This window comes from Capsicum annuum, chromosome 12 (assembly GCF_002878395.1).
Source record: "Capsicum annuum cultivar UCD-10X-F1 chromosome 12, UCD10Xv1.1, whole genome shotgun sequence".
In the NCBI taxonomy this organism is placed as follows: domain Eukaryota; kingdom Viridiplantae; phylum Streptophyta; class Magnoliopsida; order Solanales; family Solanaceae; genus Capsicum; species Capsicum annuum.
Window position 1 is genome coordinate 27,417,107 of NC_061122.1, and position 27,382 is coordinate 27,444,488.

Consider the following 27,382-nt stretch of genomic DNA (forward strand, 5'->3'; position numbering starts at 1 on the left):
AGGAATTGATTTCTATTCCATGATTTGATGATAAATTCCATCATACAAGGTTTTAGTCATGAGATTTTGTAAATCTTTATCTATACTAATCAACCCACATGGAATTTATCATCAAATCATGGAATAGAAATCAATTCCTCATTTATTAACATGAAAGACAACATACAAAGCATGAAACATGAAGAAAATCGATAACTTGTAGTTAAAACGGTTTCTTGGACTCCATGGACGAAAGGAGTCCATGAATGAACACTATGCATACCTTAGTTCATGATTTTGTGAAGATTAATGGTGAAACCTTCCTGAAATTAGACCTTCTATGAAAAGCCTAGCTTAAGTTCTTGATAGTATTTGAGAAAAACATCAATATTTTGGATGAATAAGGGCTAAATCCTGTGTTTGGAAGCTTATATAAGAGGAGGGTGGGTGGGTGGGTGGGAATTGACCCTTTTAACTTTGGACACATAATTTAATTTTCAGTAAAATTTCCCAAATTGTGCCCTTGGTGCGAATCGGCATTATCGCGCCGTGTCACTGGAAATTGATAATTGGGAAACTGCATGATGGCGCGATGTTGAGCTATCACGTTGACGCCTTGTATATGACCTGGAAGTTTAGCACGACACACCATTATCACAGAGCAACACTAGAATTTGACAATTGCCATTTGAGCTATCTCCGCGATGCGCTGAAGGCTCAGGTTAAACACTGTCTCACTAAAAAGGCTCTACCTCTTCGCCCAGGTATTGGATTTGGGCGAATTATATATCAATGGAAAGCTTATTCAATTTCCCATGTGATAGGAAGTGAAAATTATGGAAATAATATGTGTATAAGAATGAATTCTTATTTCAAATCAAGTTCTAACATCCTTGAGATGATTTTCAAGCTAAGAAAAAGCATGGGTATTACAAAGACAAAGAACAATATCCAAAAACATCAAAAATATGAAACATGATAAAAGTAACATAGGAACAACATCCACAAAAATATTGTCCATTACCAAACAAAGGACGCCAAAGCCCACCTAACTACTCACTACGATTCATCCACCCACCTTACCCCTCTATCCTAATGTTTTTCCTCCAAACCTTCCTATCTAGGGTCATGTCCTTAGTGAGCTGTAACTACTCCATGTCACGTTTAATCACTTCTCTTCAGTATTTCTTTGGTCTAACCCTACCCGGCTTGAAACCATCCAAGGCCAACCTCTCACACCTACGAACTGGGGCATCCATGCCCCTCCTCATCACATGACCAAACCATCTCAACCTCACTTCTCGTATTTTACCCTCCACTGACACCACTCCTACCTTCTCCCGAATAATCTTATTTCTAACCCTGTCAGCCCTTGTAAATCTACATATCCAACGCAACATCCTCATTTCTGCCACCTTCAAATTTTGGATATGAGAATTCTTAATTGCCCAACACTCGTCTCGATACAACATAGCCGGACGGACAACAACTCTATAGAATTTTTCTTTAAGCTTGGGAGGTACCTTCTTATCGCATAAAATTCCCAAAGCGAGCCTCTATTTCATCCAACCTACCCCAATACGGTAAGAGACATCCTCATTTATCTCTCAATTCCCCTAAATCATAGACTCAAGATACTTAAAACTATCCCTCTTGCCAACAGCCTGAGTGTCCAACTTCACTACCACCTCATCCTCTTGCGTCGAGTCACTAAACTTGCACTCCAAATACTCCATCTTGGTCCTACTCAATCTGAAACCTTTAGACTCCAGGGTTTGTCTCCAAACCTCCAGCTTATCATTAACACCTTACCGTGACTCATCAATCAAAACTACATTATCCGCAAAAACCATACACCAAGGCATCTCTCTTTGTACACTCCGCGTCAACACATCCATCACTACCGCAAATAAAAATGGACTAAGCATTGATCCCTGGTGCAACCCTGTCAAGACTGCGAAATGCTCAGAATCTTCTCCCACAGTCCTTACCTAAGTCTTCGCCTCCTCATACATATCCTTAATCTCTCTGATGTACGTCACAGGGACCCCCCTCTCCTCCAAGCATCTCCAAAGAACCTCCCTAGGGACCTTGTCATATGCCTTTTCCAAGTTAATAAACACCAAGTGAAAATCCCTCTTTCTCTCTCTATACTACTCTACCAGTCTCCGCACTAGGTGAATTACCTCCGTCGTCAAGCGACCAGGTATAAATCTAAATTGATTCTTCGAAATAGACACAATCTTTCTCAACCTCCACTCCACCACTCTCTCCCAAATCTTCATCATGTGACTCAACCACTTAATACCCCGGTAGTTGTTGCAACTCTGAATGTCACCCTTATTCTTATATAAAGGAATCATCGTGCTTGATATCCATGCCTCAGGTATCTTTGCAGACTTGAAAATGTTGTTAAATAAGTTGGTCAACCACCTCAACCCTGCCCCGCTAGAAAACTTCCAAAAATCCATCGGAATCTCATCGGGCCCCGTCAGCCTACCCCTTCGCATCTTGCGAATAGCCTCCCTGAACTCCTCTACATTAAAACATAAACAATAGCTGAAATCGCGGCACTCCTCAGTGTGATCCAAATCCCCTAATACAATACCTTTGTGTCCCTCATCATTCAAGAGCCTATGAAAATATGACTGTCATCTTTTCTTAATGAGGGTGTCTTCTACCTATACTCTACCACCCTCCCCCTTAATGCACTTCACTTGATTTAGATCCCGACCCTTCCGCTCCCTAGCCTTGGCAAGCCTAAACAACCTCTTTTCCCCACCTTTCTTCTCTAACCCCTTATACAAACTCTTAAAAGCTATTATCTTAGCAGCTATAACTGCTAACTTAGCCTCCTTTTTAGCTAACTTATACCCCTCCCTGCTAACCTGCCTCTACTCTTCATCCTTACTCTCTATCAACTTAACATAAGCTACCTTCTTTATCTCCACCTTTTTCTTAACATATTCATTCCACCACCAAACCCCCCGATACCGGCCAGACCAGCCCCTCAAGACACCTAACACCTCCCTAGAAGACTCTTTGATGCCACCCGCTGCCATATCCCATATACTATCCACGTCCCCCCTATATTCCCAAACCCTTATTCCCTCCAACTTTACCCCTATCTCTAAGGCACTAACTGGAGTCAGGCCACCCCACCTAACTTTAGGTTGACTCTCCCCACTCCGTCTCTTCTTTCCCTTCTTGATAACCAAGTCCATCACTAGAAGCCTATACTGGGTCGCAAGATTCTCACTCAAAATTACGTTATAATCCTTTCACATTGATCTACCTCCCTTTCTAAGCAGCAAAAAGTCAATCTGAGTCTTGGCTAGCTTACTACGGAAAGTAACCAGATACTTCTCCTTCTTCGAAAAGCTGGAATTCATTACGATCAACCCAAAGGCCCTCGCAAAATCTAAAAGAGAAACTCCCTCAACATTTGTATCCCCAAACCCGAAGCCTCCATGCACGTCATCATAACCCATCGGCAAAGACACGATGTGCCTATTGAAATCCCCTCCTATGAAAATTTTCTCTGAACTAGGCACACCTTTTACCACCTCGTCCAAAACCTCCTAAAATCTCTTCTTCTCCTCTTCGACCAGGCCTGCCTAAGGTGTATATACACTACAGATGTTCAAAGTAAACCCCCTAAATACCAACTTGATAGTCATCACCCTATTACTAACCCTTTTAACCTCCAGTACCTGCCCACTAAGCTCCTCATCCACTAAGATACCTACGTTATTTCTACGTCTCTCACTACCAGAGTACCACAACTTGTACCCATATACATCCACAGCCTTAGAACCTACCCACTTGGTCTCCTGAACACACGCAATATTGATCCTTTTCTTTCTAAGAATCTTTACCAGTTCTATTGACTTACCCTAAAGGGTCCTTATGTTCCAAGACCCTACCCTCAACCTATTATGTCTCTTATCCCCTTCTTTAAAACCTCGCACTCTGCCTCTCAAATCTAACCCAACACCAAACCCTGACCCTACCCCCATCCCCCTTGGGCATGACCCTACTCCACCATTGGCCACCCAAGCCACTACTCAACGAAAAATTTAAAGAGGGCTAAAAATAACAATAGCTACAAAAGGCAAACACAAAGCACATAATGCAATCAAAATTCAAGAACAACAGATGCTAGACACCAATACACGAAAACAGACAGCCCACAATAAAATACCTATTCAAATTATAATCAGTGACGATAACAGAAAAAGTGCGAAATAATAAAGTGTGCTAAAATAAATTTTTGAGGTTAGAAGTTACCAGGAGACGTGGGTCAAGTACTCAGCTCTTGCTTGCCATGCTGGATTCTAGCAAATTGAGGTAGAAATTGGTCGCCGGAATAACGTTGCTAGAATTTTGCCAAAAAGGCGGTCAGATCTGGTCTAAAGGTCAAGATCTGCTTCCTTCTCGTCTATAATTCTTTTTTTTGTTTTTTTGTTTTTCTCCGATTCTCTCCCATCTCCGGCACCGCTTACCCATCGTCGGAGTGGAAACGGTGGAAACCCACACGCTGGCGAGAGAGCAGAACGACTTCAGGGAAAGAGTGAGAGGGGGAGGAGAGAGCAACATACTTACCTATTGCTGGTAATTTTATTACGTCGACGTCTGCTTCACCGGAGATGGTACGGTCACGTCGAAGGGGACGTTGAAGAGAACGTACGTTAGGGAGAGAGAGAGAAAGACGTTAAATAGAGAGAGAGAGAAGCTTCAATAATCAGTGATATGTTTAAAGAATTTGAATGGAATTCATTAGTTACTAATATCTAGAAGATTTTGTTAAGTGAATTCTTTTTGGTCAGGTAATAAGATAATTTAGTTTTCTGATCACAAAAACTATACCAAAAAATCATGGACCCTTTTTCAGCATCCCCAAGAAGACCAAGATCAGTTTTTACCCAAAACAGTTTAACAAATAATATACTATCAAAAATAATAAATAGACCAAAAATGACTCCAAGACAACAACTAGAAAAAATTTTAGATGTTGATAAAGATATACAACTTTTTCAACAAAAAAAATTAAAATTAATAAGTTCTAAGACACTATATAATGAGGGAATGTTTTCAATGACACAATTATATAAACATTATAGAGAAGAACAATTATGCGTGATTGGTAAAGATAGCGCTAGTATAAATCTAATAAGTTCAGAATCTTTAGGGCAAATTGCCAAGTCAAACATAAGCCTCATGCACATGGGACTCATAGTAGTAGGTCTAAAAGGACTAACCAGAAAAAATCTAGGAACCAAAGTATTAGTTACAATCTATGATAATAGATGGTCAGATTCAAAAAGATCTATAATTGGAATAACAGAAGTAGACATGTCAACAATGGAGGACTTTTTTATTATAGTCCATATTATATGATAAATTCTCTAGAATTTGAAAAATATATAAAGATAGGTATCTAGACTAAAGGATATGAAAAAATGAATAATGGAAATAATTTACTAATATATGAAGGATTTATAGGAAAACTCGCCATTAATAGTAGTACAAAATTTAGACTAAGAATAGATGATGTAGTAAGTTTAATGGGAAATAAATGTATTAAATTAATGAAACCCCTACAGTTAAATTCAGAAGACTATGCAGGACTAGAATGGAACTTAAAAAAATTTACTAAGAAACAAATACTAAATCCAACCGATTATTTAATGTATATAAACACTAAAAGCAAAACTTCAGTAAGATTCACAAACTATCAATATATAAATGAAAAAGAAACTGATGAAGAAATTGAAGAATGTGAAAATACTAATTTTATGAATATAGAAATATTAGAAGAAGTCTTTGAAGTGAATAAAACTATAATAAAAGCAGAAGCCCTATACGAAATAAATAACGACAGAAAGTTCAAATGTATAGTTTGTAAAATGGGAAATCTTAATCCCGCCAAAGCTAAAGAACATTTTGTAAGTTGTGAGCTAAGAACAGATAATTATGGTTATACACATAAAAAATAAAGAAAAGGCGAAGACTATGGCAAAGACTCAGAATCAATTTATAGTATAGACGAAAGTATAAAAGAATTTATGAAAAGTGCGGCAAGTACTGCAAGCCCTTTCCAGAGAACAACCGGAATGCAAAGAGTAAATATAACAATAGAAAATTAACCAAGATATAGGGTGTTTAGAATAAACCCAGACACTTAAGTTGAACAAGACATAACACCTAGAGGAAAAAGAATGCCAATAGAAGAACCCATTATATTACAAGAAGGTGGTAATAAAGGAAAAATTTTAAACTTAGCAGCTCATGATCTTCAGACATGAAATAATGTAATAGACATATGGAAAAATATAGTTGTAGCAGACTACATACAACATATACAGGGGAATCAAGAATAGAAATTATGTATAGATATTTAGAAATATTTCTAGGAGAAAGTACTAAAGCACTTTGGGAAGCATATAAGACATTATTCCCACAAGATTTTTAGGAATTATTACAACTAGGTTCAAATCCATACAATTTTGTAAACAAAGTACATACTCTACTAACATGAGAAAATTTCAATAATGGATTAGTAGTATTGCAGCAAAAAAGCCTAATAAATTTAGAATAACTAAGTATTAATAATTGGTCAAGGATTAAAGAATTTCTAAATGACTACTTTATTATTGTATAATTAGTGGGAACTCCTTTGATCAGATTCTAGGAGCTAGATTATTTAATAAATTACCAGGGGCTCTAAGAAGAGAGATAGAAGAAAAATGGTCGAAAAGAGAAGGTGTAATACAAAATCCAAACAACCAATGGTCAATAGGAAAAAAAATACAACATGTAATGGATATATTATAAGAAAAATATACAAATATACAGATACAAAAATAATTAAAAAGAAGTGATACAGATTTTTGTAAAAACATATATACTACACAACATTATGACCAAGATTATAAAAAGAAAAAATATAAAAAGGCATATAAAAAGACTATCACCGTAGGAAGAAATATTACTTAAGAATATCAAAGTCAAGAAAGCCATACCTTGATAAGAATAAACCTGTAAGAAAATATAACACCAGTAGAACCTACAAAAATAAATTAGAATGTTTTATCTGCGGAAGTATAGAGCACTTAGCAAATACTTGTTCAAAAAGAGGCAATAAATAGAAGATGTAAATGAAAATTTGATAAATATAGATGAATATATGTTAGATAATAAAAGTATATACTCCATCAGTAGTATGGAAGTTTTTGAAGAAGAAAAAGATAAATCTGATTCTTCAGATTCTGGAGAAGAGGAATTTATAAATAAAATAGGATTAGAAAAGACGAACTCAGACTATCATGATTTAGTAAATTTGATAGAAGAATGTGAACATGAATTTGAAGAAGGAAAAGGATTAGACAGTAACCGATGTTGTTTCTGTAAATGGTTTCTAAGTAAAAAACAAAAAGGCAAAATGTAGGAAATGCTATAAGGAAGGATGCATAAGATGTGTAGGAAAAAACTCAGAAATCCTAGAAATTTCAAAATCAACAAATAATTTAAATAATTTCTACACGAAGGAACCAATAACCAGAACAACAGAAGACAGAATATTGGAGTTAGAAGAAAGACTAGTAGACTTTGTCTTAGGATTAGATCTTATGATGCAAAATAATGACAGATGTTTTGTTACAAAAAGTTGGTTAATATTCTCTAGCAATATCACTCACTCACCAGTACAGATACAACCCCTACTAACTAAATATCATTTCCTTAAAGATAAGACAGAAGAAAGAATCGAAAGCTCAAATGATCAAATAAGATTGGAAAAAACTCTAGAATGTGATAAAGAAGACAATTGTACTTGTAATGATAATAAAAAGGTAACAATGTATGAGGAATTACAAGATCTATTAATAGTAGAAGAAATAGAAAAAGATTACACTTTAATAGAAATAGATACAGAATTATACAATTTTAGAAAAGGTATACAACAGATAGGGGCAATCAAAGATCAAAAAGACCTAGATAAAATAATACAAATCCTAGACAAACTAGATAATTGGAGAAGAATCTTTGCAACATTGGGACTCCAATCAAATTACCTGCTAATTAGAAATAATTAATCCAGAATATACTATAAAAATAGCATCTATAGAAGCTACAAATAAAGACCTTAAAGACTTTGAAATACAAATAAAAGAGCTACTATAATTAGGGATAATTAGAAAATCCAAATCAAGATATAGATCAACAGCTTTCATAATAAGAAACCAGAGTGAAATAGTAAGAGAAAAAGCTAGAATGGTAATAAATTATAAAAGACTAAATAATAATACTGTAATAGATGGGTATAAGTTACCAGACAAAATAGAATTAATAAACAGAATACAAGGAAGAAAAATATTCAGTAAATTTGATTGTAAATTCAGATATTGGCAGATTAAGATGCATGGAGATAGTATAGAATGGATAACCTTTACATGTCCAGAAGGACATTTTGAGTGGCTAGTTACGCCGTTCGGACTAAAGACAGCTCCTCCAATTTTTAAAAGAAAAATAGATAGAATTTTTAGAGACTATAAAAACTTTGTATTGGTTTATGTAGATGATATTCTAGATTTTAGTAATAATATGAGAGAACATTTAGTACATTTACAACAAGTTTTTAAATTATTTATAGATAATGGAATAATAATAAGTAGAAAGAAAATGAAATTATGTAAAAATAATATTAATTTTTTAGGAGTAGTTATTGGAGGTAGACGAATAAAACTACAACCTCACATAGCTAAAAAAGTCTTAGAAATGCCAGATAGATTAGATAAAATCAAAGATTTACAAAATTTTTTAGGACTACTAAACTATGCTAGAGCTTTTATTAAACACTTAGAAAAAGTAGCAGGACCATTACATTCTAAAACAGGATCAACAGGCTAAAAAACCTTTAATACTGAAGCCATAAAACTAGTCCAAAAACTTAAGCGCATGATCCAAGATATCCCAGACTTAACGCTACCCTTAGAAACAGAATATCTAATAGTAGAGATGGATAAAAGCCTTCGCGGATGGGGAGCAATATTAAAGGTAAAACCCAATAAATATAGTGACAAAAAGGATGAAAAATTTTGTGCTTACTCAAGTGGAAAATATAAAGAAAAGGGCAATTTAAATAGCATAGACACAGAAACACTAGAAGTAATTTATGGTTTAAATAGTTTTAAACTTCATATATTAACTAAGCCTGAAATATTAGTAAGAACAGACTGTGAGGCTATAGTAAAATTCTATTAGAAAATAAAAGAAAAGAATAGTAGTAAAAGGAGGTGGTTAAATTTCCTAGTTGCCACTTACATTTACAATATTGTTTTAGAACATATTAAAGGAAAAGATAACAACTTAGCAGATCAACTAAGTAGACTAATAAAAGAATACAACTAACAATTTTGTTTCACGATGTAAAAAAGCAAAGACAAAGGGAAGACAGATGCCTCATCCTCCCAAGACTATTTAAAGAAACTACTAAGCAACACTCATTATAGACCACTAATAATGTTGGAACATCTAACATTAGAAAGACTGATCTTCGGACCTCACAATCTCATCAGTTATGAGCCATCCAATTTGACTTTCAAACTTAGACCAGATGTAAGGGTGGACAAACCACAGATCTGTCTGATCGACAATTTATGGATTTTCTACAACAAGACACCCAGAGACACTAGATATTTTATTTCAGTTCTAAATGCTTTAAGCTATTATTTTACTGAGAAAAATAACACTAACAGATTTAAATTTTATATTGCTCTTAGGGGAAAGATACAGGGAGTATTTCAAACATGGATAGAGGTAATGGATTTTGTAAAGAACTATACAACCCCTCTGTATAAAGACTTTAATGATTTAACAGAGGCATTAGATTATGCTCATGGAAATCTAGGGCCAAATTATTACATTACTCCAGCTCTAAGACCAAATATAAAAGAAGTCCTCAATATAATATTAAAAAAGACACAAATAAAATTATATTTTATGATCATTGTTCCTCCATGACTGAAGCTTTTAAAAGACTAAATCACGCCAATCAAAATTTAAGACAAAACAATGAAAACCTTATAAACGAAAAAGGATAAATGTTAGAACATATAAGTATTTTACAAGATCGTATAAAGATTCTTTATTATGAATTATCACTATAGACTCAGCAAATTTATGAGACTCAAATAATCCCAAAGAGTTCTCCATCTTCTTCAAAAATGGATAAGAAAGGTGTGCATTCCCTAATGAATGTAGAAAGACCCACTATATCGGGTAAAGATACAGCTAGTCCAGCTCAAACGGTAGCTGGTAAAGACTCATCAAATCCGTTAATGGGTGTGCATTCCCTAATGAATGTAGAAAGACCTACTGTATCGGGTAATAATACAACTAGTCCAGCTCAAACGACAGCTGGTAAAAACTCATCAAATTCGTTGACGGCTAACACTTTGCCAAAAAATGTAGGGAGAATGCTCCCAGCCAGTTTCAAGACCACAGATACCCAGACAACAGATGAAAAAAGCTCTTCCAAGGCTAGGAAATATTTTTTATTAGGAAAAAAGCAAAATAAAAAAAGAAATATAGAAAAAATAGTAGTAGACTTAATAAAAAAATTATTAGCAGAACAACTGTCCAAAGAAATAGTAATGAATTCAGAACTGCCGGAGCCAAGATCCAGAATTTCCTTAATTTCAAGAGAAGAAAGAAGATCACCCAGAACAAGATCAATATTGGGACTATCAGACGGAGATATTGACGAGTATGATCGAGATTACAATTTGGCCATGGATCAATTTGTCCAAGACCCAAATGTAGACGATGATTTAGGAATGAATTTCTACTCAGAAGCATTACACAATATGGATACGTAAGAAATGACGATATCTATAAAAAGACAAAATAATAGACGTATGCAATGATATAACAGATGAATAAATAGGAAACAAATGGATGGAGGAGAGTTAAAGTGGAAACATAACCATGTGACTGTAGGGCCCACTCAACTTGCTAAAGTTTTTATCAAGCCATATGAAATAAAGATTTGAAGTCCACAAAAATACCTATAAATACCACCTTATGAAAGACTTAAAGACATAGCTAGTGAGAGGTGAGAGAAAAATCGAGAGTGAGAAAGTTCTTAGTTTGTTTATAAAGTTCTTAGTTTTCAAAAGTTAGTTCAAAAAAAAAGAGAGAGAGAGTGTGGAAAGTGTATATTGGTCTCTTATTCCTTCATTCCGGTAGCTGTTAGCTTTCAAGGGACTCTCGAAAGGAAAACCTCACTTCTTCCTTAAGACATGTAAGTAGTCGTTGCATAGATCATTGTATTTTCTCTCTAGTTTGTAAATTATGTTTGAATTATATCAAGTTCATATTTTTTTCCAGAAGTGTTTTAATATTATAGATTTGGATAGCCGTGTGGACTACCGCCAGTTTTTTGATCTTGTAAAATTAGTAAATTACTTATTAGTATGTATTTACTCGTAGATGTATTTTAAATACTATATATCTGGATGACCATGCGGATTACCGTCAGTTTTCCGATCTTGTATTGTTAGTAAATTACTTATAAATATACCCCTAGTATATGATTATTTTCTCATTGTTTAGCAATAACGTGGATTAATCTATAAATTCCTAAGAAATTAAAAAAGTCCGATAATGATTTGAAAGGACTGTTGTATCATCCCGGGGTGTGATTAAAGAAGCCATTGCTAAATACCTAAAATTGAAGAGAAAGAGATGAACAAGGTATAAATAACAAAAATAAAAAATAAAAAAATAATCTATTTTGTTGGGAGGAAATATATTTTGATCTTGATAACTTGTCTACTACACTGGACTAAGGATAACGAAGGAGGGAATACTGAGTAGGATTTACACCATATTATAAAACATCCGCTCTAACTCTGCTTTTATTTTTCTTACCTATTTTTCTGCTTTAATTACTTGTTTCTTGTTCCAATTTTATCTACTCCTTTTTATTATTATCTGTTTATTATTGGTATCAGAGTGCTAAGATGCTAGAAAACATTAAAACATATGGCGTTCGATTATATTTCTAGAATTCAAAAAAGAAGGTCTAAACCCTACGAAAAGGAGATAATATCAGATTTAGAGTATTATTGAGATATTCGTATATTATTAAAAGACTATAAAAAAACTATATAAGATTTTGGTAGAACAAAGACAGTTATACTTTCAACTTCTTGAACTCTCACCAGAACTAAGCGGACCGATCCATCAAAAAATAGAAAGAATAGATACTAGATTACCATAATTACAAGTGCAAATAGAATATTATAGACACGAATTGAAGACCGAAGAGAGTTGGAAGAGGATAAACGATATTTATCTAGCTTAATGAGAACACCTCATAGAAATACAAAATCGTTAGAAAAAATCGAGAATAATTTGTATAGTTTATACTTAGAATATAAAAGACTAAATAGTACAAAAGAAGATTTAAGAAGACTAGATAATCTAATCACCATAATATCTGGCTTAGAGTACGAATTGATAAATCACCCCAAGTCTAGAAACAATATTTAATGAATAAGTGTCCATTTGCTAGAAATATAAGAATAAGAAATTGGTATTTAAACAAAGAAATAATACAAAGAGTAGAAAAAATAGAACTAGAATTAATCTTAAGTAATTATTTAAAAGTATTAACTACACTAGAATTGAAATTTTTAAAATAATATATAAGTGCTTTAACTTGGAAATTAGAAGGTATTAAAAATGATATAGAACGTTATAATAGAATAATAAAACATTATAGAGAACAGTGTAAAATAGCCGTTGCTTTTGGATAAATCACAGTATATGAAAATACATCCGTTTGCTAGACAAGTTCAAAGACCATACAATTACTTATATGAAAACCTAAAACATTTTAACAATTCTAAAAAAGGAACAAAATTTAATAGAAGAAATAAGAGCAGTAGAATCAATATATTTGCCAGAAGCAATTATATTTTCAGACTGCAAAATTTTTTTAGGCTTGTAGACCACTTAATCCTACAGATTGGATATTGTCTAGATTATTGAAATATTAGAATAAAATCAATTAGAGAAGAATGCAATAGAGAGACTTTTTGGCTAGGATAAGAACATTACAATAGATTCCTTCAAGAAAATAGAATATCTAGATTTGCAATTAAAAGTAGAAAAGAGACACAGACGAATAAAAGATGATTCATTAATTAAATGTAATTTTGGTAACGGAGAACATATCTTGCACGGAGTAGATTCTCAACTAAATATTATTACAGATCTCATAATAAATCTAGGAGAAGTAGTACAAAGAGAAGACAGTAAAATACTAAAGACTCTAAAAGTATTGAAAAACCTGCAAATTAGACAAAAGAAACTGTTAGATAAAATAGAACAAAACTTTGATTTCCTAAAAAATCAACAAACAGAACTAGAAAGAAAAATTAAAGTAATAACAAATAAGGATATAAATTTTCTTAGTATAAATAACATAGAAAAAGAATTAAAAGAAATACGTAAAGAAATTAGTCAACTAAAAGAAATAACCCTCTCATGAATAACATCCCTATAAACGATCAACTCTACTTATCAATATTACAGAAAGCGGTACAAATTCAACTAAATTCCAAAGGATTATCATATCATCAACTCTCGGGAAAAGCAGACTCCACAATAATAAAATAAAATAATATTATAATATTACTACTATTAAAACTTAATAAAAATTTAGAAAAAGCAATCGAAGAAAAATTTCAGCTAGAGCAACAAGCTAAAAAAGAGAAAACTCAGATCGAACAACTAGCTAGTATAGAATAATTAATAGAACAACAAAAGAAAGTAGAATTAACTCCTCAAAAAGAGAAAGAAAAGCTAAAGTCTACTAAAAAACCATGAACCTTTTTTCAGCATCCCAAGCAGACCAAGATTAGGTTTTACCCAAAACAGTTTAACAAATAATGTGCTATCTAAAATAATAAATAGACCAAAAATGACTCCAAGACAACAGCTAGAAAATTTTTTTGATGTTGATAAAGATATACAACTTTTTCAACAAAACAAATTAAAATTAATAAGTGCCAAGAAACTAAATAATGAAGGAATGTTTTCAATGACACAATTATATAAACATTATAGAGAAGAACAATTATGCATAATTGGTAAACATAGCGCTAGTATAAATCTAATTAGTTCAGAATCTTTAAGGCAAATTGCCAAGTCAAACATGAGCCTCATGCACATGGGACTCATAGTAGTAGGCCTAAAAGAACTAACCAGAAAAATTTTAGGAACCAAAGTATTAGTTACGATCTATGATAATAGATGGTTAGATTCAAAAAGATCTATAATTGGAATAACAGAAGTAGACATGTCAACTAGTGAAGGACTTTTTTATTGTAGTCCAAAGTATATGATAAATTCTCTAGAATTTGAAAAATGTATAAAGATAATTATCCACACTAAAGGATATGGAGAAATGAATAATGGAAATAATTTACTAATATGTGTATGATTTATAGAAAAGCTCGCTATTAATAGTAGTACAAAATTTAGACTAAGAATAGATGATGTAATAAGTTTAATGGGAAATAAAGGTATTAAAAATTTTTGATTGATCTTTTTAAAATCCTTTTTGCCCTTTTTATCAAATGCAATTTGTACCATTGTAATTGCTGCTCTTTTTTACCAATCAAAAATAAAAATAGTGTATTTTTTTAATCTAAAAATTACACAAATCCATAACTTAAGTTTTACTTATTACAAAAAATACCATCTCTCCAAATATATTACAAAAATCCTATTTTTCTCTAAAAATACATATATATGTATATATTGGCCCTGTTATGTGTATAAATCGACTTTTTATGTATATGTCGGCCTTGTCATACTTGTTATGTATATGTCGGCCTTGTCATACTTGTTATGTATATGAATCGGTCTTGTAATGTATATTTGGCTTTGTCATATAAAAAGGTTTCTATGTATATGTCGGCCTTGTTATGTATATAAATCGGGAGAGAAAGTAAAGTAATTAAAAAAGTGGGAGAGAGTGTAAATAATTCTAACAAGGTAGGGATTTATGTTGTTTTTACTTTTTTTATATACAACAACAAACGTATAGGTGCATGCACTTTTTCCATCAATAAAATATAAAAATAGTGTATTTTTAATCTACAATTAAAAAACTTATAAATGCATATTTAATAGCAGAACCATTTATCTTTGATACTAGATACATATTTTATACAATAGCTAAATAATTTCTATACATTTTCTTCACATATACATAGTTTATACAATAATGATATAATATATATACACATCATATACATATTTTGTATAACAATTATACAATTTCTATACACTTATACATATAAATATTCTATACAATAATGATACAATTCCTATAAGTATTATATATATATATATATATATAAAATATTATACAGTTTCTATACTGAAGTCAAAATGAAAGGTAAACCCCCTAAGATAATTGCTTTTCACAATAGCTTATCTTGAAAAAAAGAGAGATAGTATTTGTTAGTCACTTACATGATCGTAATAACTTAGATCTGTAACTAATATTCAGTGATCACCTTTCTAGACGGCGCCCTCGTATTGCCTGAGAATTCTCTCTTGAACACGAAGCTACAGAAATTGGTTCACCGTAATGCTCTAGCCAGTGGATGCAACGAGCTATGCTTCATGAAGCAGTTGCCAGTGGATGCAACAAGCTATGCTTCATGAAGCAGCCAACAGATTTAAGTGGTTTTGGTCAGGTTATCTTTAGTGTGTCAGGGGCCGGAGAAGAGAGCTCTCTTATCTCACCTCATGGGAACAAGGCTGCTTAGCTTCTACTGAAAACGAAGAAGCGGCAAAGTAGACGACAAATTCCCCCTTCTTTCTTAATAGGAAGAGGGGATGAGAGGAGCTATAGATCTCTTTGCAAGCAGCTTAGGAAACAAAAGGCATCTATGTCCCCTTTTTTGGAGTAATGTTATTGTTTTAACCCATATAATCTCTATAATGAATTTGTGGTATGATCAACTTATTTAACTAGCAGAAGAAACAAGAACTAAGAATCATATGCACCTCATGCCTTGCAATATTGTTGAAATCACATTTGTTGTTTTACTACTGATTCAATTTTTAGCAAAATACTAGTATTCTCACTTTGTTATTCTGTCTCTTGACAGGTTTGGAAAAGCATGACGATATTTTTTATGAAGCTTATGAGTACGAGTAATATTCATGTGATTGCTTTTGTTTATGATGTCACATACAATATTGTTAGATGAGATGAGATTAGTAGTCATTATTATTAAGCTTTTGATATACTTTTGGCATTAGAATGTGGTGTACATCCGTTGATTTCCCCTCTTTTTCCCTTATTGGAAATACGTAGAAATGAAGTAAATATAGCTGCTTCCCATCTGAGGAAAAAGGAATGATCTTTTCTTTTTTCTAAATCAATTTCTTCCAATCCTAAGAGGTGGTATGGTCTGTGTAACCATAACTTGTGGTATTACGCTGGATGTTTGTGTCAACTCTTGTTCTGAAATATACTAAAAAGGAAAATAAAACAAACAAATTGAAATGCATTACGTAAAAGAGAGACTAGTTGAAGAGTAAGTACGTCTTAGACTCTCTTGAAGAAATGTATGGTTAAAGCAGAACAGACCAAAGGAAACCTTAAATCATCATATGGGAAAATTGCATAAGAGAAAACACCAGCAAGAAATGCAGGACTATACAATCAAAATGGCCCTTTTTTACTTTCAATTCTTGCCTTCTTTTTCTCATCATTTCAATTTTTGTTGTTCCAGAGAACTTGGAATACTACATATCCTTCCCTTAAATTTATGAGAATCCAACATTTGCTAAAGAAGCAAAGCTTATGAAAGACATTTTAGTGATGAACAAAGATGGGGGTGGGGGTTAAAGAAATTTGAACAATGTAGACACCACCATTTTTCCAATTCTTGAAATGTAATTTTGAGGAAATATGTGTATGCATATATAGACAATAAAACACCCTATTTTTAGTACCATATTTACTCTTCTTGGATTTTGGTGTATTTGACTAGTTGAAAAAGTATAATTTTAAGAGCCACAATTATGTGGGAGTAACAAACTTGGATAAAGAGAAGGAAAGGGGACATGTATCTAAAAGTTTATGAATGGTATTTTGAGTGTCTTAAAGACCTAAAAATTTTGTAGATTACTTTCACTTGAAATCACCAAGAGGAGGAAGAGAAAGGCAGTCCGGTCCATTAGACCCTTGCTATGTGCGGAGTACAGAGAAGGGCTAGACCACAGGAATCTATTGTATGCAGCCTTACTTTTCGTATAACTTGAACTCGTGACCATTTATTTACATGACAATAATTATGTCAAGGCTCACCTTCACCACAAGGGGAAAAAGAGGAATAAGAGGTCTGAAAGATGGCACAACATATACCACACGGTGATTCCATGGATATGCAAATAAAGTCTCATTTTAGTAGTTGATAAATAAAGAAACTACATTTTTTGGAAAATAATAGTGTTCAAGCCTAACTTATGTACCTCTACTATTTCACCGACAATTGTTAACTCTTCTTGTCGAGGCTTAGGAAAGATTCACCCACTTCAGACGAAACCGTGGGACTTGGGCCGAGGCAGGCAGTGTCATACCATGTAAAGAGTCTCTTTTGGTAGGCTTAGCACATTCTGCACAAGGACAACTCAGTGATTCAAATGAATAATCAATTCCCAAAGTTACTAATATCACGTATATGAAAATTAGTGAATTACTTCATTAATTTGTCTAATGTAAGAGAATAGACCAAAACCCAACAGAACAGAATAATTCAAATGAATAATTAAGTCCCAAAATTACTTAATTAAGTCCCAAAATTACTTACACATATAACTAGTACTGGTATAAGAGAGAACATTGAATCAAGAACGGCGTATTAAAATAATTTCAACATGTCAAAACGCGATTCCTTAGGTTGTATCTTCTTGTAGTTGACTTGCTTCCTACTGAAATTCTCAGCAACTTCTTCAGGAAATACAACGTCAGGATCCTTCAATTTGTCAACATCTTCTGGTAATTCTGCTTCAACCCATGAAGACCAATCCACCCCTGTCTGAGTCCTTGTTTTCCATTTCCCATGACAAGTACTCCTTGTGTTTCTGAATTCCATTCACCTTCTCCAGTAGTGTTTGTAACATCTTATGGTTCAACACTTTATAATCTCTGCAAGATATGTAGATTTTTTTGTTTATGAAATATTGTTGTGATGCTACACAAGAAGTTTTTGAGCTTTGTTCTGTTTGTAAGTACCTGTAAGTCCAAATGGAATACAGAAGTTGGCATGAGGCTAGTTGCACAAATAGTGACCTAACTATGCTCAAAATCCATGCCTGGTTCTCCATTTCGTTCGTTCCATATCGAAGTATGGTTAGTTCAACCAAGAATGTGAGTGCTAATCCTACAACAAAACAAGAAATGATGCGAGAAATTATCTTGGCTTGTGTTTTGTTGCTTTTATATAGTGGACCATGCTTGACTTGAGTGGCAGCAGGTTTCAAGTCAGGTGCCCTTCAAAGGCCCAAGGGGACGCCAAAACTTTGTAGGAATAGAAAGAATCTTTTTGAAAGGAGAGATATTTCACCTATGTAAAGCCTAGATCTCACATCATACATCTGTTTCGTGCTAGTGAACATGTAGAGAAGAAAGATGGACACTGAGTAAAGCAAGAAAGCCTTGATCGCTCTTGATTCAAGAAGCATCGCTTTGTGCAAGGTGAACAACTTGTCTAAGGCAAGAAACATGCTTGCTTGCTTAGACTCAAAGGTTTCCTGTTGACACAATTGACGAAATCAATGAACAAGTACAAGCAATTTAAGAGAAATGATGATTTTGCTACCTTAAAGTTTCTTTCTTTAATAAGAGAATTAACAAACCTGAGCAGCTAATATTGATTATGATTTCTCAACTAGATGATCATGAGTTTGCTGTAGTTGTTTTTGCCTTGTAAGAAGCTCCTCTTGTTGCTCGTGCCCAAATTGAGCCATTTCTTTCAGATTTCCCCTGTAAAAGTATAAGATATTGCATTACATCAAACCTCAAACGTTGCGAAATGTAGAGTAATGACCTGTTGTAACCGTGACAATGTGAGCAATATATACAACTTAAAATCAAATTTTATGAACATAAGAGCCAAAATTTTACCTGCTCTCTTCAAGTGCATGAGACTGGAATTCACCGAGGAGTTGAAGGCCAACAAGAGCTTTAGCTAGTCCATCCAAAAGTTGTTTCTGTTTATCCAAAGCTTGGCCAGCAACATTCCCAATATCATCAGCTTTACTCTGCAATATATCCATCCTAGAACTCATCTCATCTCCAACTTTCACAATCTCATCCTCAATGCCCTTCGTTTTAGTCTTCAAACCATCGATCCTATGGTCTAAATTAGTGTAAGATTCATGAACTATCACCATGTTTTCGTGCAAAGTCTCCATTTCACCTGGTCTTCGTTCAACTCTAATTGTGAAGATGCTATCCCTTTAGATTGCTCCAAAATTACTTCTGACTGACTCAACACAGCATTCACCTGGCCTTCAATGTTCTTGGAAGTCCCTGCTACTTGTTGAGTACGAATGTCAATCGAGGCTAATGATTATTGAACATATTTCGAGTTTTCCAATAGCAAATCCCCTACTTGTAATATGTTGTCTATTTTTTCCTCAGCAAATTCAGCAGATTCCTTCAAACTATTCACCACCCTCTCTGTTACATGCTTCCATGCTTCCCTCCTGCAATTATTAAAAAGCCTCAAATCATTATCAATTTGTTTGGATGGTTGTTACCTATTGTATTGTATCATTTGGTTACTTCAAATACAATAATTGTTTGCTTGTTACTTAAATTTTATATAATATCGTTAAATCAATAGTTTGTAACGACGAAAGGTCTCATTTTATGTAACAATCGATTTGGCATGATTTCTTCCTCACTTTTGTTTTCCTCTCTTGCCTTTGATTATTATTTAATAATTCTAATAACTCTACAACATAACCTACTTGTCCTTATAATGTCATAACTTTACTCTTCAGATTACTGGTGTGTGGGTTATGTAATAACGACAAATGATACAATTTATCCAACATATCGTATTCATCAAAACAATATATGTCAAACTAATCATGTGCCAGGACCAGATTTGAACCAGTGACACTAGGATTTTCAGCGCTGTGCTCAACCAACTGAAACCCATCCAATCAGTAGTATTTAAAATCCAAAAAATTCCCAATACAAGACGTTATGATACGTTACAATAATCCAAACAATCAGTAACTTCCACTAAAACAAAAATATAAAAGAGTTTAATGAGAAAATTTACTGCAATTGATGGCAATTGGTAGGGGTTAAGAAAGAACGTGTAGACATATAAAATTCAACGGGTTAAATTCATATAAAATTTGAGTTTAATTCATGATCATTTGAGTTGATTAACTAATTTGGGACCTATAAATTAATTAGTCCATTTTATTAAATTCAAGCTCAAGATTCATTAACACTTTGGAGCCCAAACCCATGCCATGTGTCAGGTGACTTAGCATCTCCGTCAAATTAAAGCCCAACAAGGTGACGCCACATGTCCAAATGATGTGGAAATCTCATTCAAATTCAAGAACCAGTCAAAAGTTGTCAAGTGTCAAAATGACATATTTCGGCCAATCACAAGCAACCAGGCTTGCTCCCTACAACTATAAATAGAGGGTAACATAACATTCTAAAGGAGATTCCGAAAAGAGGACTTTGACAAGCATTGACAACATCCGCATTGACTATCAAGTTCTTGCAAGGAGCAATCAACGGGGTTCTTCCCGAAGATTATTCCAAAGCGACAAAACACTTTCTGACATTTCCGATGATTGAATATGTCTCTAGGAGTTCAAATCACCCAACTATTTGAGAACCACGCTACTAAAGGCCCTCAGATCATTTCTAAGTTTAGGATAGAAGAATCAAGAGAGTCACGGAATTGTACTCATAAGATTTATCAATAAAAATTACTTTTTATTTTGTTTTATTTATTTTTGCTTGCAATTAATTTTTAGCACCATGAAAATTTATTGCGAACAAATTTTGGCACGCCTAGTAGGACCAGTTTTGCTCTTCATCTCTTCCTCCTGCAAATCAGAAGCTACAAATTCAACTATTGCGAAGGACTTCGTAAAAATAAATGATGTTACATGCAAGGGTTCTACTGCTCATCTGCTGACCTCAGTTGTGTTGGACCAATTGCTCGTCGAAAGTTCAAGGCTAGTGGCCTGGATGAAACTGAATACCTCACTTCTTTAGAGGTGGCAAAAACAATAAATCTCATGTGACGAATGCTAGGGGCAATCTTGCATCCATGTTCTTTGGCGAACTTTCTCTTATCGGATCCAACTTTCGTGAACCTGAAAATTCAATGGATTCACCAGTTTCAATGAAGGTCAATGCCTTTATAGATGACTCAACCAACATAGATGAGAAGTTCGCAATGATGAAGCAAGCTATTGAAGCTCTAATGTTAGAGTACGAGCCCTACTAATTGCCTATCTGTGGAACAAGTAAGTGAACGTGGTATAGAAGTAAAATTTGAACACAGTATTTTTACGTGGAAAACACCCGGCTCAAGAAAGGTGTAAAAAACCACCACCTGTACTTCTACAGGATTTAACCCCAGCTTTACTATAAAACTTGAGCCTCAACAATTAATAAAATTACAGCACTTCTTGTAAACCAGGAATTAAAACTTCTAACTCTTATCACTAAAAAAAACACAAACCTTCTCAAGATAAGTGTTCCCAAGTCTTCGAGTTCCCTAACTTGAAGACACAACTCCTAACTCAGTTTATAGATTACTTAGACTAGAACAATGACTCATTACAACTCAAAAAACCGACCTACTACAAACAGTCTATGACATGCTAAGTAAGGGACCGGGTTCTGTTTCAAGTATGTGAACTGTTTTGCTGATTGTTGATTATCTTTTCAGTGCCTTGAATCATTTGCTTGAATGTTGTTTGAAGTGTATATATGCATACCTTCTAATACAGTCCTTATTTATTTCTATTTCTATCTTCAATAGGACTTTATCAAGTAACTCCACTTCTTGTTGTAGCCATTTCTCCTTTCTTGTTTGAATGAGACTCTTTTTCATTTATCTCTTAGTTTTGTAGGACTTCTTGTTCAACTCAACTTCTACAAGACTTGTTGTTCCATTCAACTTCTAATGTGATAGACTTCTTGTTCCACTCAACTTCTGACGTGGTAAGTGTTATCCACTCCTGTTTGTACGCAGAGTCATCTTATCAATAACTTGTCTGCAGCTTAGCTTTGTTCACTTGGATAGACCAGTTTTCACTACATGTTTCATTCACATGTCTATCATCAAAAATTCACGTACCCTAACAATTTTTTCTTTTTTGACGATGACAAATATAGTGGCACAACACCATAAAAACCTGACATACTCACTAAGGAATTTAAGCAAATGAACCAGAATAAAAAACAGGTTAGTCCAATTGAGTTATAAGCATTGCACAGCCTACTCTTCTCCCTTTTGACATCATTGAAAAGATGGATCAACAAGTGAAAAAGTTTAATAATTCATGGCCATTGAGGCTATCGCTAAGATAATCAAAACTCAGAATAAGAGAACATGAATGCAGTAAGATAAAATAGGTGCATACAACAATAAAACAACCAAGTCCATTTCATTCATTAGCAGATATGACTACATATACCAAAAGAAACCTAAAAGAGAATAAGTTAACCAGGGAAAGAACAAAAAGAGATAGTCATAGGAGATCAACAAAAAGGCTAAGTACATAAAGAAGAGGGGAGAAGAGAGGTGAGTTTCCTAATAACATCACCATTCTCAGCTCTTTCTTTTTCCAACAAAGAGGTAAGGGAAGCAATCTGAGATTGAAGGAGGCCTTTTTTCTCCTTATGAGCAGCCTGTGCAGCCTCCAGAGCAACTTCCACCTCACCTTGTTTTTCTGCCAGTGCATTTTTTAATCTTTGCATTGGGTTATCATCACTTCTCATAGAAACAGTTAGTATCATGTGGTTCACAGGTCCTATAATATCCTTGGTAGTCTGTGAAGACCATACTTGGACAGACACCCTAAATTCCTCAAATATAGGGGTGAGCCAGAATTGATAAGGGAGAGCATGTCCATTTATTCCTTGAGTAGAACCCTTTGTATATGCTTTAGGATAAGTCGAGGAAAATCAATTCTCATCTCAGTATCCAATAGTTCCATGAGAGTAAGATCAAGAAAGCTAGCTACAGTCCTTCTTTTCTTCCTAGGGAGAATCATCTTATACACTACATCAAAGTACAATTGGTGAAGTAGAGACATATCCCTCTTAAGTACTCTTCTATGATTAACCAGTTGAGGATTCCCAAAGAACTTTTTACATATGTCAAGAGCTGAGGCAAGATTATCAAGAGGTGACTAACTGCCCTTGACATAGTGGCCCCACCCCCAGAAGAAATATGCAAAATCCTAACAATATCAATAATATAAAGGTTCAGAGTAACCTTTCTAACAGTAGTAGAGAATAACTCACCAATTCCCACCCCATTCGTATAGAACTCATACGCTTCAGGTTTAGCAAATTTTCTTTGAAAGTCTCCCTATAGAAAAAGATGAGACCATCCCTGAAACTCTAATTTTTCCAGTAAAGTCTACATAGCAATACCCCTAAAACCACTAACAGCTCTCTCTCTAGCTAATTTTCGATTTTGAAAGTAGAGATGATGAGCCTCAGGAGTATCTTGATGAGAGAATGGTGCAGGGACCTCAAAATCAGGATCAACCTTAGTAGTGTTGTCCAGATAGAAGTCAAAGTCAGACGAGTCATAAGGAACAGGTTTACTAACTTATTTCTTTAAGCGAGTAGAAGACTGGAGGAGAAACTTTGAAGGATGTGGAAGCTTTGACTGTGGGAGAGGATTTTGAAGAGGAGGGGGCCTTTGGTTTAGGTTTTGAAAAAGACTTTCAAGACATAGAAGTTTGGGGGGCTTTTGACCTGATAGTTTAATTCTTCCTAACTGATCGAAGAAGAAGATTAGGAGAGGAAGCAGTAAGAGATACAGGAGAAGGAGTGGGATCAGATATAACCACACATTTTCTTTTATTGGATCAAAGTGCTTTAGATAAGGAATCATCTTTGAGTTGCTTCTTTTCTCGAGTATGAGGGGTTCGAGGAGTAGATATAACTGGAGAGGGTTTCGTAGGAATAGTGCCTACGATATTGACAGAGATGGAAGAGGTTTTTTTCTTTAATTGAGATCTTGACCTTCTTGGGATTAAATCTGCAATAGGAAGGTCATCTCTATCAATAGAAAGATCATCATCATCAACTATTTAGAGTGTGGTAGGAGGAGGAAGGAGGGGTTGCAAGAAGGTTGAAGAAGGTGAAGGAATTTGGGCAAAAAGATTTGGGAAGTTTCAAAAAGCAGCAAAGTCGGTAAATTTTTAGGAGATTTGAGGAGGGATTACTGGAGGTAAAGTGATGTTTGGATGAAGGATAATGGCAGTGAAAGGATTTTTAATAGAGTCAGTAGATGAGGAAATTGAAGAAGATGAAGAGGAAGCCATGGTTGAAAAAAGAAATTTTTCTTGATTATGAGGATGGAAGTGAATAGAATCAAGAAATGTATTTAAGGGAGAAACAAGAGGAATTTGAAAGGATGAGGGACTGTATATGGTAGAGGCATAATGATGAGAGGTTCTGAATTGATAGAAAAACAGGTAGCAGCTTTTTAAAAGGGAAGGAACTCTCTAATTTTTGGCGGTTTAAATGGACCAGAAAGGAACCAGGTAAAGAACTTGTTTCTCTTTAAGCTACTGTTAGTAATAATAGTCATACTTGAAGAAAAAAATGGACAAAATTTCTTCTGTAATTCAGCCTCTTTGCAAAATCAACACATACATGAGTCAACATACTCCAAAATCTTGGAGTTAGGATACACAACTTAATGGGTGAGACTGAATTAACCAACAATCACTTTAAGATCAACTTTTCAAAGCGTTCTCTACTCAAGGCCTTAGTGAAAATGTCAGCAATTTGTTCATCAGTAGAATAAAACATAATTGATATAAGACATTTTTCAACATTGTCTCTAAGAAAATGATGTCTAATATCAATATGCTTGGTTCCTTTATATTGAACAGGAATTTTAGCTATGTTAATAACACTTGTGTTATTACAAAAAATGGGAACACAACCAACATCTATACCAAAATCCAAAAGTTGTTGCTTAATCCATAGTAATTGAGCACAACAAGATCCTGAAATAACATATTCAGCTTCAGCAGTAGACAAGGCTACTGAATTTTACTTTTTAGTAGACAAGGTAATTAAACATAATCCAAGGAAGTGTGTCATGCCTATAGTGATTTTTCTGTCCACCAAATATCCTGCACAATCAGCATCAGAGTATCCTACCAAATTAAAGTTGCTGCCTTTGGGATACCATAAGCCAAGATCACTGGTTATTTTTAAGTGTTTGAAGATTCTTTTCATAAATTTTAGATATGATTATTTTGGATTTGCTTTAAACCTAGAACATAGTCCTATACTGAACACAATGTCAGGTCTACTTACTATGAGGTGCAATAATGACCCTATCAGACCTCTATACATCTTTTGCTCCACATCAGAACCTGTTTCATCCAGATCAAGCTTTGTTGCAGTGGCAATTGGAGTTCTAATTTACTTTGCCTCTTCAATGGAGAATCTTTTGAAAAGCTCTTTGGCATACTTCTGTTGATAGATTATTATCCCTGAAGCTGATTGTCTTATTTGCAAACCCAAGAAGTAATTCAGCTCCCCCATCATGCTCATCTCAAACTTATAACTCATGAGTTTAGCAAACTCATGAGTCATATTTATGTTGGTAGAACCAAAAATAATGTTATCCACATACACCTGCACAACTAACAAATCCTTTCCATTAGGTTTTAAGAAAAGGGTATTGTAAATTTTACCTCTCGTATGCCCATACTCTAGTAGAAACTTCGATAATCTCTCATTCCAAGCCCTTGGTGCTTGTTTTAACCCATCCAAAGCCTTATCTAGGTTGTACACATGATCCAAAAACTCCTTGCTTTCAAATCCTGGAGGTTACTTAACATAAACCTCCTCATTAAGAATACCATTCAGAAATGCACTCTTCACATCCATCTGGTACAAAAAAAAACTCCATGTAAGAAGCAAAGGCAATAAGTAATCTTATAGCTTCAGGTCTTGCTACAGGAGTAAAAGTCTCATCAAAGTCAATTCCTTCTTTTTGGTTGTATCCTTGGACCACCAATCTTTCCTTGTATCTTGTGACTGTTCCATGCTCATCAACTTTATTTTTGTACACCCACTTAGTTCCAATAACTTATCTATCTTTTGGAGGAGGAACTAAGTGCCATACTTTGCTTCTTTTAAACTGATTCAATTTTTCCTGCATAGCTATGATCCAATCAGTATCAAGTAATGCTTTAGTTACCTTTTTTGGCTCAATATCTAATAGGGATGCGTTGAATGCACGCATACTTCTCAGTCCAGACCTTGTAGTGATCCCAGAGGTGAGATCAGTAAGAACATTCTTAATGGGGTATGATCCTTAATACTTGTATCCTTTTGGGACAAGCCAAATAAGCTAATAGGATTACTGTTGATATTCTGAGCTGGGGTAGTTGGTGGCTCAGTTCCCCCTATCACTGTGCCTTCATCTTTAGTTCCCCCTGATGATGTGCACCCATGTTTGGTTGCTTTAGTCAATGAAATATATTGTGTAACCTGTTCCTTAGTGTCACTTCTTTCTTGTAGGTTAGTCTTAACATAGGATTCATTAAAAACTACATGCATTCTTTCTTCAACACAGTTAGTTCTGCTGTTTAAAACCCTATAAGCCTTACTACTAAGTGAATAACCTAAGAATATTCCCTCATCACTTTTAGCATCAAATTTTCCCAGATTATCCTTACCATTATTACATATAAAACATTTACATCCAAAGGTTCTAAAATGAGAAATGTTTGGCTTTCTACCTTTTAGTAATTCATAGGGAGTCTTTTCTAACATGGGTTTGATCAAGCATCTATTTATGATATATTTTGCAGTACTTATTGCCTCAGCCCAAAGGTTTTTGGCAACATTTGCTGCAAGCATCATTGTTCTAGCCATATCTTCTAAGGTTCTATTCTTCCTTTCCACTACTCCATTTTGTTGTGGTGTTCTAGGAGCAGAAAAGTTATGGTCTATACCATTTGCTGAACAAAATTCTAAGAACTTTGCATTATTAAATTCTTACCATGGTCAGACCTTATGGAAACTAATGAAGTGCCT

The 27,382-nt window shown here is 34.2% G+C and overlaps 1 pseudogene; it reads right to left on the minus strand.

Moving 5' to 3' along the window:
* Positions 1-17,902: 17,902 nt before the first annotated feature.
* The window catches only part of LOC107849838, a 16,933-nt pseudogene continuing 7,453 nt past the window's right edge, over positions 17,903-27,382 (minus strand).